Here is an 8,200-nt window from a genome sequence, read left to right on the forward strand (position 1 = left end):
ACCCCCAACGGTTTCATGTCCGTTGGCAAAAACGCCAAGGCACCAAGAATACACTTATACACTGCATGCATCGCTCCTCCCCAGGTTTCACGTTATTGGAGTTGGGCCGGGATTTTTTTAAAAACCTTCTCGGCTTGCGCCGGAGTGAAGTGACTTGTTGGGCCCCGTAAACCTCAAGAAGCGAGTGCTACCCTTACGACGAACAGGAGGCAATCGATCACCTGTTAATTTCGCGCTTCGGCCTCAAAGCCCATGCCGTGACGATGTGTTCGAAAACTTTTCTTGATTGTCTTGAAGAATATAACATGTGTGCGTAACCAGGTTTTAGATTCAGGGCGTTGTGTGCTGCTATGCTTCCACTACGGTGCGGACTCGGGTAAAGTGACATTTGTATCTTCTTGTGCACGTTTTTCATTCCATGCTCGCGCCAAGGCGTTTGTTCGTAGTGGTTTGGGCGCTTGTACAAGCTCTATGCACACTTATTGCAGGCGAGCTAATAGGCAACTCGCTTCGCAAAACATTCTACAGATGTAGCAATAAGCGTTGCCATATCGCGACGGAAAAAATTTAGCATATCTAACAGATCTAACCGATGGCACCGCATTGTTCAGAAGAGTGCATCTAAGTAACTAAAACCCAGCTATTTATTGATAATGTTACGTGGTGGCAGAAGTGATGAGGCGAGCCATGGTTAAGGATGATGAACGATCTATTTACACACGATTGCCAAGATTGCCATGGGTGAGACCAAGCCAGGCAACGTGCCCCACCCAGCTTCGTCGTCTTCGCAGATGCTCGTGGATGACGCTACGCGCCACTGTCGTCTTCCTCGTAGTTGATGGCGTAACCTTACATAACCCCCTCCTGCAAGGCGACCATCCCGGTCGAGGCCGCAGTAGCATTGGAATTTCGGTGAAGATGAATGATTTTATGAGAATATACAGTGAATAAGCTCTTGCCACCACAGATGTAAGCGTCACGCACGAGCATCTGCGACGACGACGAGGAAAAGACGTACGCGAGCTCACTGGCTTTCCCGCGCCATTTTGGACCAGGCTTGCTGCTCTCTCGAGTTCTAGGCCAACCCAGGACAGGGAGCACGGAGCAGGGCAACGCCTACGAGCCCATTCCGATGGTCTTTCGACACCCGGCCATGGTAGGAGGCAACGATTCAGCCATGTACACGCCTATCACTGACCATTGTGGGCCCGGCTTGCTGCTCTTTAGAGTTCGAGGCCGTCCCAGGACAGGGAGCATGGGGCAAGGAAACTCCGACGAGCCCATCTCTGTGGTTTTTCGACAATCGACCATGGTAGGAGGCGGAGATTCCGCCGCCATGTCCATGCATATCAACGGCCATAGCGGACCATGCTTCTCTTTTGAGTTCGAGGCCATCCCAGGACAGGGATCATGGAGCAAAGAAACGCCGACGAGCTCATCCCCATAGTCTTTCGACGCTCGGCCATGGTAGGAGGTGGAGATTCCGCCATGTTTACGCCTATCAGTGACAATTGTGGACCAGGCTTGCTGCTCTTTCGAGTTCGAGACCACCCTGGACAGGGAGCATGGAGCAAGAAAACACCGCGACGAGACATTGCTCATGGCCTTTGGACACCCGGCCATGGTAGGAGGCGGCGATTCCGCCATGTCCACGCCTATCTGTGCTTATATGGACCTTCAGCGCTTATGTGGAAATGGACGCCCGTTTGTTGTACTGTGTTCATTCGTCCCGTCTTTCGTGTTATTGTTTCTTCAGTATGTTCCACCAACTCGGACACATCAAGCTCCTGCCAGTTACAAAACCTGTACTTGTGACATCGTAGGGGCACTGCGAAGAAGTGGCTAGGGATGCGTCATTCTGTCAAATAATAAATGCTTAAAAATTTCTCTGCGGACTCTACCGGGAAACCCATCTGTACATCTTTGTAACGCTTGATATGTCACGCTTTCGCCGCATACCAAAATACCGTTATGAAAAGGCACCACAGCCTTCATACTGAGATAACAGACGCCGTATATTACCTCTCAGAAATGTCTTCCTTGCAGCAAATTTATGTAATTAGCGGAGTACACCTTAGAAAGGGGCTTGGAGTATAGCGCCCATACAGATGCGCCGAGTTTTATACAGGCATCTATTGCAGGACCCTCAGGGTCCTGATATATTACCGGATTTGTTATATTTACCCTTAATAATGTCAACCTAGCAAATCATTTTGCACAGTATTGAAGTCGCCTTTAAGGGGGTTTGGTCTAATAGCGTTTTATAGAATACATGTGGTCGTATAATTAAAAAATTGGCGCAGCTTGCACTAAGGTGCAAGGCTGTAGAAGCAGCAGCGCTGGCGGCACCCCTTCCATCGTCGGAGACCCGGCTGTTGCACCTCACATGGAGTTCCGAACTTGCTGCAGAAAGTTTTCCATGACTAACAGGCCCGGATCGTTTCGTCCGCAGGCTTTCATATTTCTCCGACAGTGGACCTCGTTAGCACGCGCTCGAACCCGCGGCAACTTACTTCAAGAACTCCGTGTCTGTAGCGCGAGCTCGGCGACTGTGCTGCCTAGTTCATGCGAACTGGCTAGGAGGACAGCATGAGAGAGGTCCCACCACGAACACTGGGCAGAGTGTTCTCGAAGGTCGAGCTGGCCGACGCGGAGCACTGCTCAAGAGGCGCACGCTGACTCGGTATTTTTTCGTTGCATTTTTTCATTCTGGTTCATTGAACACATTTGCGTATGATGAACGAGGGCGCAAAGTTTAATTTAAGGCTTTTAAAGGCCATTAAAGGCTTTCGCCCCAGTACACGATGTTCAGACAAGGCTGTTGAAGTCGATGATGTTGCTGCAATGGATCACTACCGTCTTGCTTTACGTGACGACGAACGAAGGCATGTGGTTGGGCAGAGCTGAACAACGGGGTTCGAAGGGATATAGGTGGTTGCATTAGACTACGGGGGTTTTCACCCCTTGTAAGTGCCACACGATTACGCCGTTGGATTAGGACGGAAGTCGTTTGAAGGGGTAAGCCAATATCACCATTTTTTCCAGCCAAAGACGCGTGTTTCCTGTCTCAAAGCGTTACTCATATTATTCTGATTTCCTCGGCTCGCTGGGCCGATCTGAGCTGTTCCAAAATTCTTAGCAAGTCTCTGCCCCATAAATCATCACTGGCAGCACACATACCTTTGTGCTGCCTTTGTGAGAAGATGTATACCTTTCTTCTTAGTGACAGATGCTTCCTACTGCTCATAGTTTCATAGTGTTTGCAGAATGCTCTTCAGCCCACAGTAATATTCTACTCCTGATTTCTTTCTCACTACGTTAATAGCAAGCATAACTTAGACGAGAAAATTATAGCCACCCATCCTTTCTCGTATTGTACTGCCTTGGCTTAAAGGGAGCGCTTTCTGCACGTCCGTTTGCATTACTTTTACCTCCCTCATATTTGTATTAAATCCTACGGCAAGGCTTTTGAAGGCAGTTCTTAAAGCATTCTTTGCAAGACTTCTCCCGGATAACCCCGCAGGCATTAAATAGAGGTGTCATAGACCGCAATAAATACTGGTTCACCTCCCGCCCACTGTCTTGCTTCCCGCACCTCACCCACGCAAGGATATACCCTCCCATACCTTGCCTGTACGGCGTATTCTATAAATATAAGACAGTATCATTGATCGTACTGCGAAGTAGCCTCCCCCCGCAATCCATAATGGAAGCTGGTTCGAGCCCCGGACCGAACTTAGTAGTGGGACGCCCCTGATAGGGGGGTAGCGTCATGCTACCAACTAGGTGGGTCCACACAGACCTGAGGGGAAATAGGCAACACAGGTTGGGCAATAGAAACAGTTTAATTAATAATGAAGTGGGGATGGTGCCGACGCACTCGCCCAGCCAGAGGGTGTGACTCCTAGGAGCGGGACAGGAAGGCGGTCGGCGGCTGGGCTTCGGGGACGGGGCGTGTGCTCTGTTGGCCCGGGAAGATCGGGACCGTAGTCCGGACTCTCGTTCAGGGGCGCGGTGATATCCACACACGCTGTAGGGCCGTAAGGAGGGGGGGACTCAAGGCGCTGCTGCGGCTCGCTGGTCTGCGTAGGTTGGCCACGGGGGAGGCGGCGATATTATCGTCTCGATCCCGGCCGGGATACGGGAACGCGCTCTCGGATGGCTCCTACGGCTGCTCTGACGACGGCGGGTGGCGAGTCTGGTCGAGGCGCGTACCGGGCTTCTTATCCACTCCGCCGGTGCGTGGGGAAGAAACGGGCTCGGCTGGTCGTTCCACGCTGCGCGCGCATACGCGACGCCTCCACAGGGGGCCTGGGGGTCAGCATGGGGATGTCGCCGAAGGACAGTCATTGTTCGGACGCGGGGTGGTACGCGCGTCGGCTAATGCGGGATTTTGTGCACGCAGTCGGCAGCCGGTATCAACGTGCGAACGTCACGGCAGCGCCCATGATAAAACAGTGCACACCGTAAGTATATCGCTTTGACATGTGAGGATATCACTGCGCGCACTGACAGAACTCACAATGAACGACTGACTGCTTACGTCGTCTAGATTTAGCCTGAACAGCGAATCTCTGCATCTATAATGGACCTTTTTCCAGTACCGGTCCTCCTTGCGTCCGCCACGGCGAACTAAAAATGGTAGTAAGGCACGCCCCCCCCCCCCCCCCCCCCCCAAAAAAAAAAGTCTCTCTGTCGGAGAACTCGTGCACAAAATATTCTCGCCTTGCAGTCCCTCCTGCCCCCACCTGTAACCTCCACTTTTCCTATGATTATAATGGTAGCAGGAGCACGTTCCCGTGACTAATATACAGTAATGAATACAGCCCCTTTTCTTCACTTTTTTCGTTTTCGTTGCTCCATCATTGGCGGCCATGTGCTCGCAGCGTTATCAGCCTCCACCGCCTTTACCCTTTTGATTTGAAAGCCTTTTTATATGTGCACGTACGAACCCACCACGAGCTGCCGAAAAAGGAGAAATAAAAACGTTCAGCGCTAAAAAGCATAGCCGCTCCCCGAGCACAAGATTTTTATTTTATTTTGCCTGAGGCTACAGCCAAGGATGGCGAACCGGCAGCCCGCGCATGCGTAAATCGTTACTAGTAAAAGGTCCATTGCATGAAAAGCACTCTTGAAGTTAGAGGTTGTCATAAATGTAACGAATATCGTAGGTAGGCCTCATTCGGAGACGCACCCGCCGCGGTGGCTCAGTGGCTAAGGCATTGCGCTGCTGAGCACGAGCACGCGGGTTCGATTCCTGGCCGCGGCGGCCGCTTATCTGATGGAGGCGAAAATCAAACACTCCCGTGTGTACGAGATTTCGGCGCACGTTAAAGACGGTGGTCAAAATAAATCCGGAGCCCTCCACTACGGCGTGCCTCATCGCCTGTGATGCGTCGGCGCGTTAAACCCAACAATCAATCATTCGGAGACGTGTTATGCTAAGCATTTCCACAAACATAAAAAAGGCACGCTGGTTTTGATAACTAACCTGTTATGGGTGTGAACACTTAAAAAAAAATCGCGCCAATCCACCCCGTGAATGTGGTTGGAAAGCAAAGCTGTAAACGGCACCCATAACGATTACTCATGCGCCGTCACTTAAAATCACTCACATCGCTCTACAAATAGTATAACCAGAGAGAAGTGAAATGCACTTAACCACACCATTTATTACTTCACAGAGATATTCTTGGTAAAGTTAAATCAATGCATGATGCATGAACGGTGTTTGGTTGAGTTGTAAAAGTTTCCACAAGTTGTAAAAGTTTTTTATAAAATCAAAGTAAGCTCCAACCCGGTGTTAGACGATCTGACTTCTCCGTCTCTGCGCCGCGGACGGAGGCAACGAGACTTGCGGCTGAGAAGGAGGAGGAAGAAATACTTCTGCTCAGATTTCTGAACGGCCCAGAGTGCAGCCCTGGGGAGTGATTCCTTCTTCTGTGGGGCCCATATGCAGTCCGCGCGGCCGGTGTATTGTCCACCCGCTGAAGCTGGGTAGGTAGAGAGGGCCTGGACAGCAGCATCTCCCATTGCTCTAGTTGGGTGGTTGACGGAAAGAGAGGAGGGTGCTGAGGGCTAAAGTCGCACACCCCGATTACGGGGCGGAGTATTCCTACTTCTGAGAAAAATTTACATTCAGCGTCGTAGCGATTCGGATGCATTACGTGAAGACGCGTAGGCTGTGGGAAGGAGCCCGGATTGTATGAGCCGCAGGGTAGTTTGTCGTTCTCTGGAAAGGTCAGGGTAAGGCGAAGGTGCGGTCTGTCTCAGAAGGCGATAATGCTGGATTATCTCCCTGGACGTGACAAGCGGGTGACTGTCCTCGTGCAGCTCCTTAGCATGGGAGGTAAAAGCGCAAGCTTGTTGGGTGGGCGTATTTGTTGCACTCCATTGAAGCGTGAGGAGGTGTCCAGATGAGCTGAATGGAACCGTTTGGGGAGTGGTTTTTTAGCACGCACAGTGCAGGTCAGGACACCCAACCCGACTGGTAATTCCAGTAGGCTTGCTGGGAATGGGTGACTACCCTCCGAACCCCTGGTTGAGTGAGAGCCAAGGTAATGGCTGCCTCTTCTGGTGCCGTCATTTGTTGGGTCCTAAGCGAGGTACACGCAAGGAGGTTGGTTCCTGAGGTAGCCACGATGATGGCGTGTTGCTGCCCTCGATGTTTGGAGGCGTCTGTGTAGATAACTGCATGATCCCCACCGAGGGTGGTGTTTAGCGCTTGAGCCCGTGCTTTTCGTTGACCCTCGTCATGTGAGGGGTTCATATTTCTAAGAAAAGGGAGCATCTTTAGTTTTAGTCGCCAAGAGTCTGGGAGTACGTCAAGCGGAGCGACATTCTGGGCTGCCCAGCCAATCTGGTGAAGCATGCGGTTACCCACCGCAGTTCTGAATCGGACCTTCTGGTTAGAAAGATGGCCTTCGATCAGCTCTTCCACCGTGTTGTGGAGCCCGTGCTAAGCAGCCTCAGTGTGGACGCACTCTTGAGAAGACCAATGGCCTGCTCAACCGCCTTTCTAATCATTATATAAAGCATCTCTATGTCTTCCTCGTCGAGAAGAAGATAGGGGTTTGTCGTAAGTAACTCTCGAGAGGACAAAAGCTGCAATTAATCGAAAGGTACCGGATTCTTTTAGGCCTCGCTTCTTGGTGGCAACTCGCCTGATCATGTGTATGATTAGATTAATGCTGTTTTTGAGGCGCTGCAAGGAGACATCACTCTTGGTGTTGGCCTGGAAATGTAGGCCCAGGATCTTGATGCTGGGGTTTGGAGTGATGGCCTGGTCATCAAGGAGTATTTGAATGTATTCTTTGATTTGGCGTCAGGGCGGACAACAAGGAGCTGTGATTTTTTACGTGAACACTGGAGGCCACAGGCTTTAGCACATTGTCGTACTAAAAGTGAAATTCCATGGATTGGTGTGAGCTTCCTTTAATTTTTGTAACCCTTAGCACATGAGCAGGATGCGCACAGGGCCGGGCGTGAGTGGTCGCGTGACGCTTTCAAGTGGCCTTCAGCGAGAACGCAGCGGGTAAACCCGTAGACGTGCTTGGCCAGTACACCATTTGTCTTCCGGTGTTCGCGTGGGCTCGTAGCTAAATCGGTAAGACTACGGGCTCTCGCTTTGTTAGTCTATTAGTTCCGGGTTCGATTCCCGGCGGTGCCAGTAAATTCTTTTATTTGTTCGCTGGAGTTTTCTGGTGACACCAACGGTCGCGAAAGAACCCTTGGGGGGTAGAGGTAGAAAGCTTTGCTTTAAAAAATTCCCCCGCATTTCCCCGAAGGGGAGTATGAGGAAGTGCGAAGCACGGGGTGATGCTATGAGGGGGAGTTTGTTGAAGTTTGGTGGCATTTTGCCCGTTAGTTACATTAACACCCCCTCGTGATCACGTTCGGCTTAACACGCCTCGTTTGTCCCTGTGCGGAAATCTTGGTGAATTAACGTGTATGTTCGACAGGAGGAGCGCACCGCACCGCAGCGCACCGCAGCTGCGAAGCGCCGACCGGAGTGAAGGGAGAGGAGGCGCAGTCACGTGAGAGAATGCAGAACTAGCGAGTTTGTAGTATCACGTGTACATCACGCAGTTATCAAGCCGCTATAACGCCGCTGAGTCGCCAACGCACGCCGCTGACGACGTAGTTTGAATGCGTTAAAGATATAAGGCGCGTTACTAACACTGATATCAACGTCGCGTCC

This window comes from Haemaphysalis longicornis, unplaced genomic scaffold (genome assembly GCF_048455015.1).
Source record: "Haemaphysalis longicornis isolate Haplotype H1 unplaced genomic scaffold, Haemaphysalis longicornis Haplotype H1 scaffold_1, whole genome shotgun sequence".
NCBI lineage: Eukaryota > Metazoa > Arthropoda > Arachnida > Ixodida > Ixodidae > Haemaphysalis > Haemaphysalis longicornis.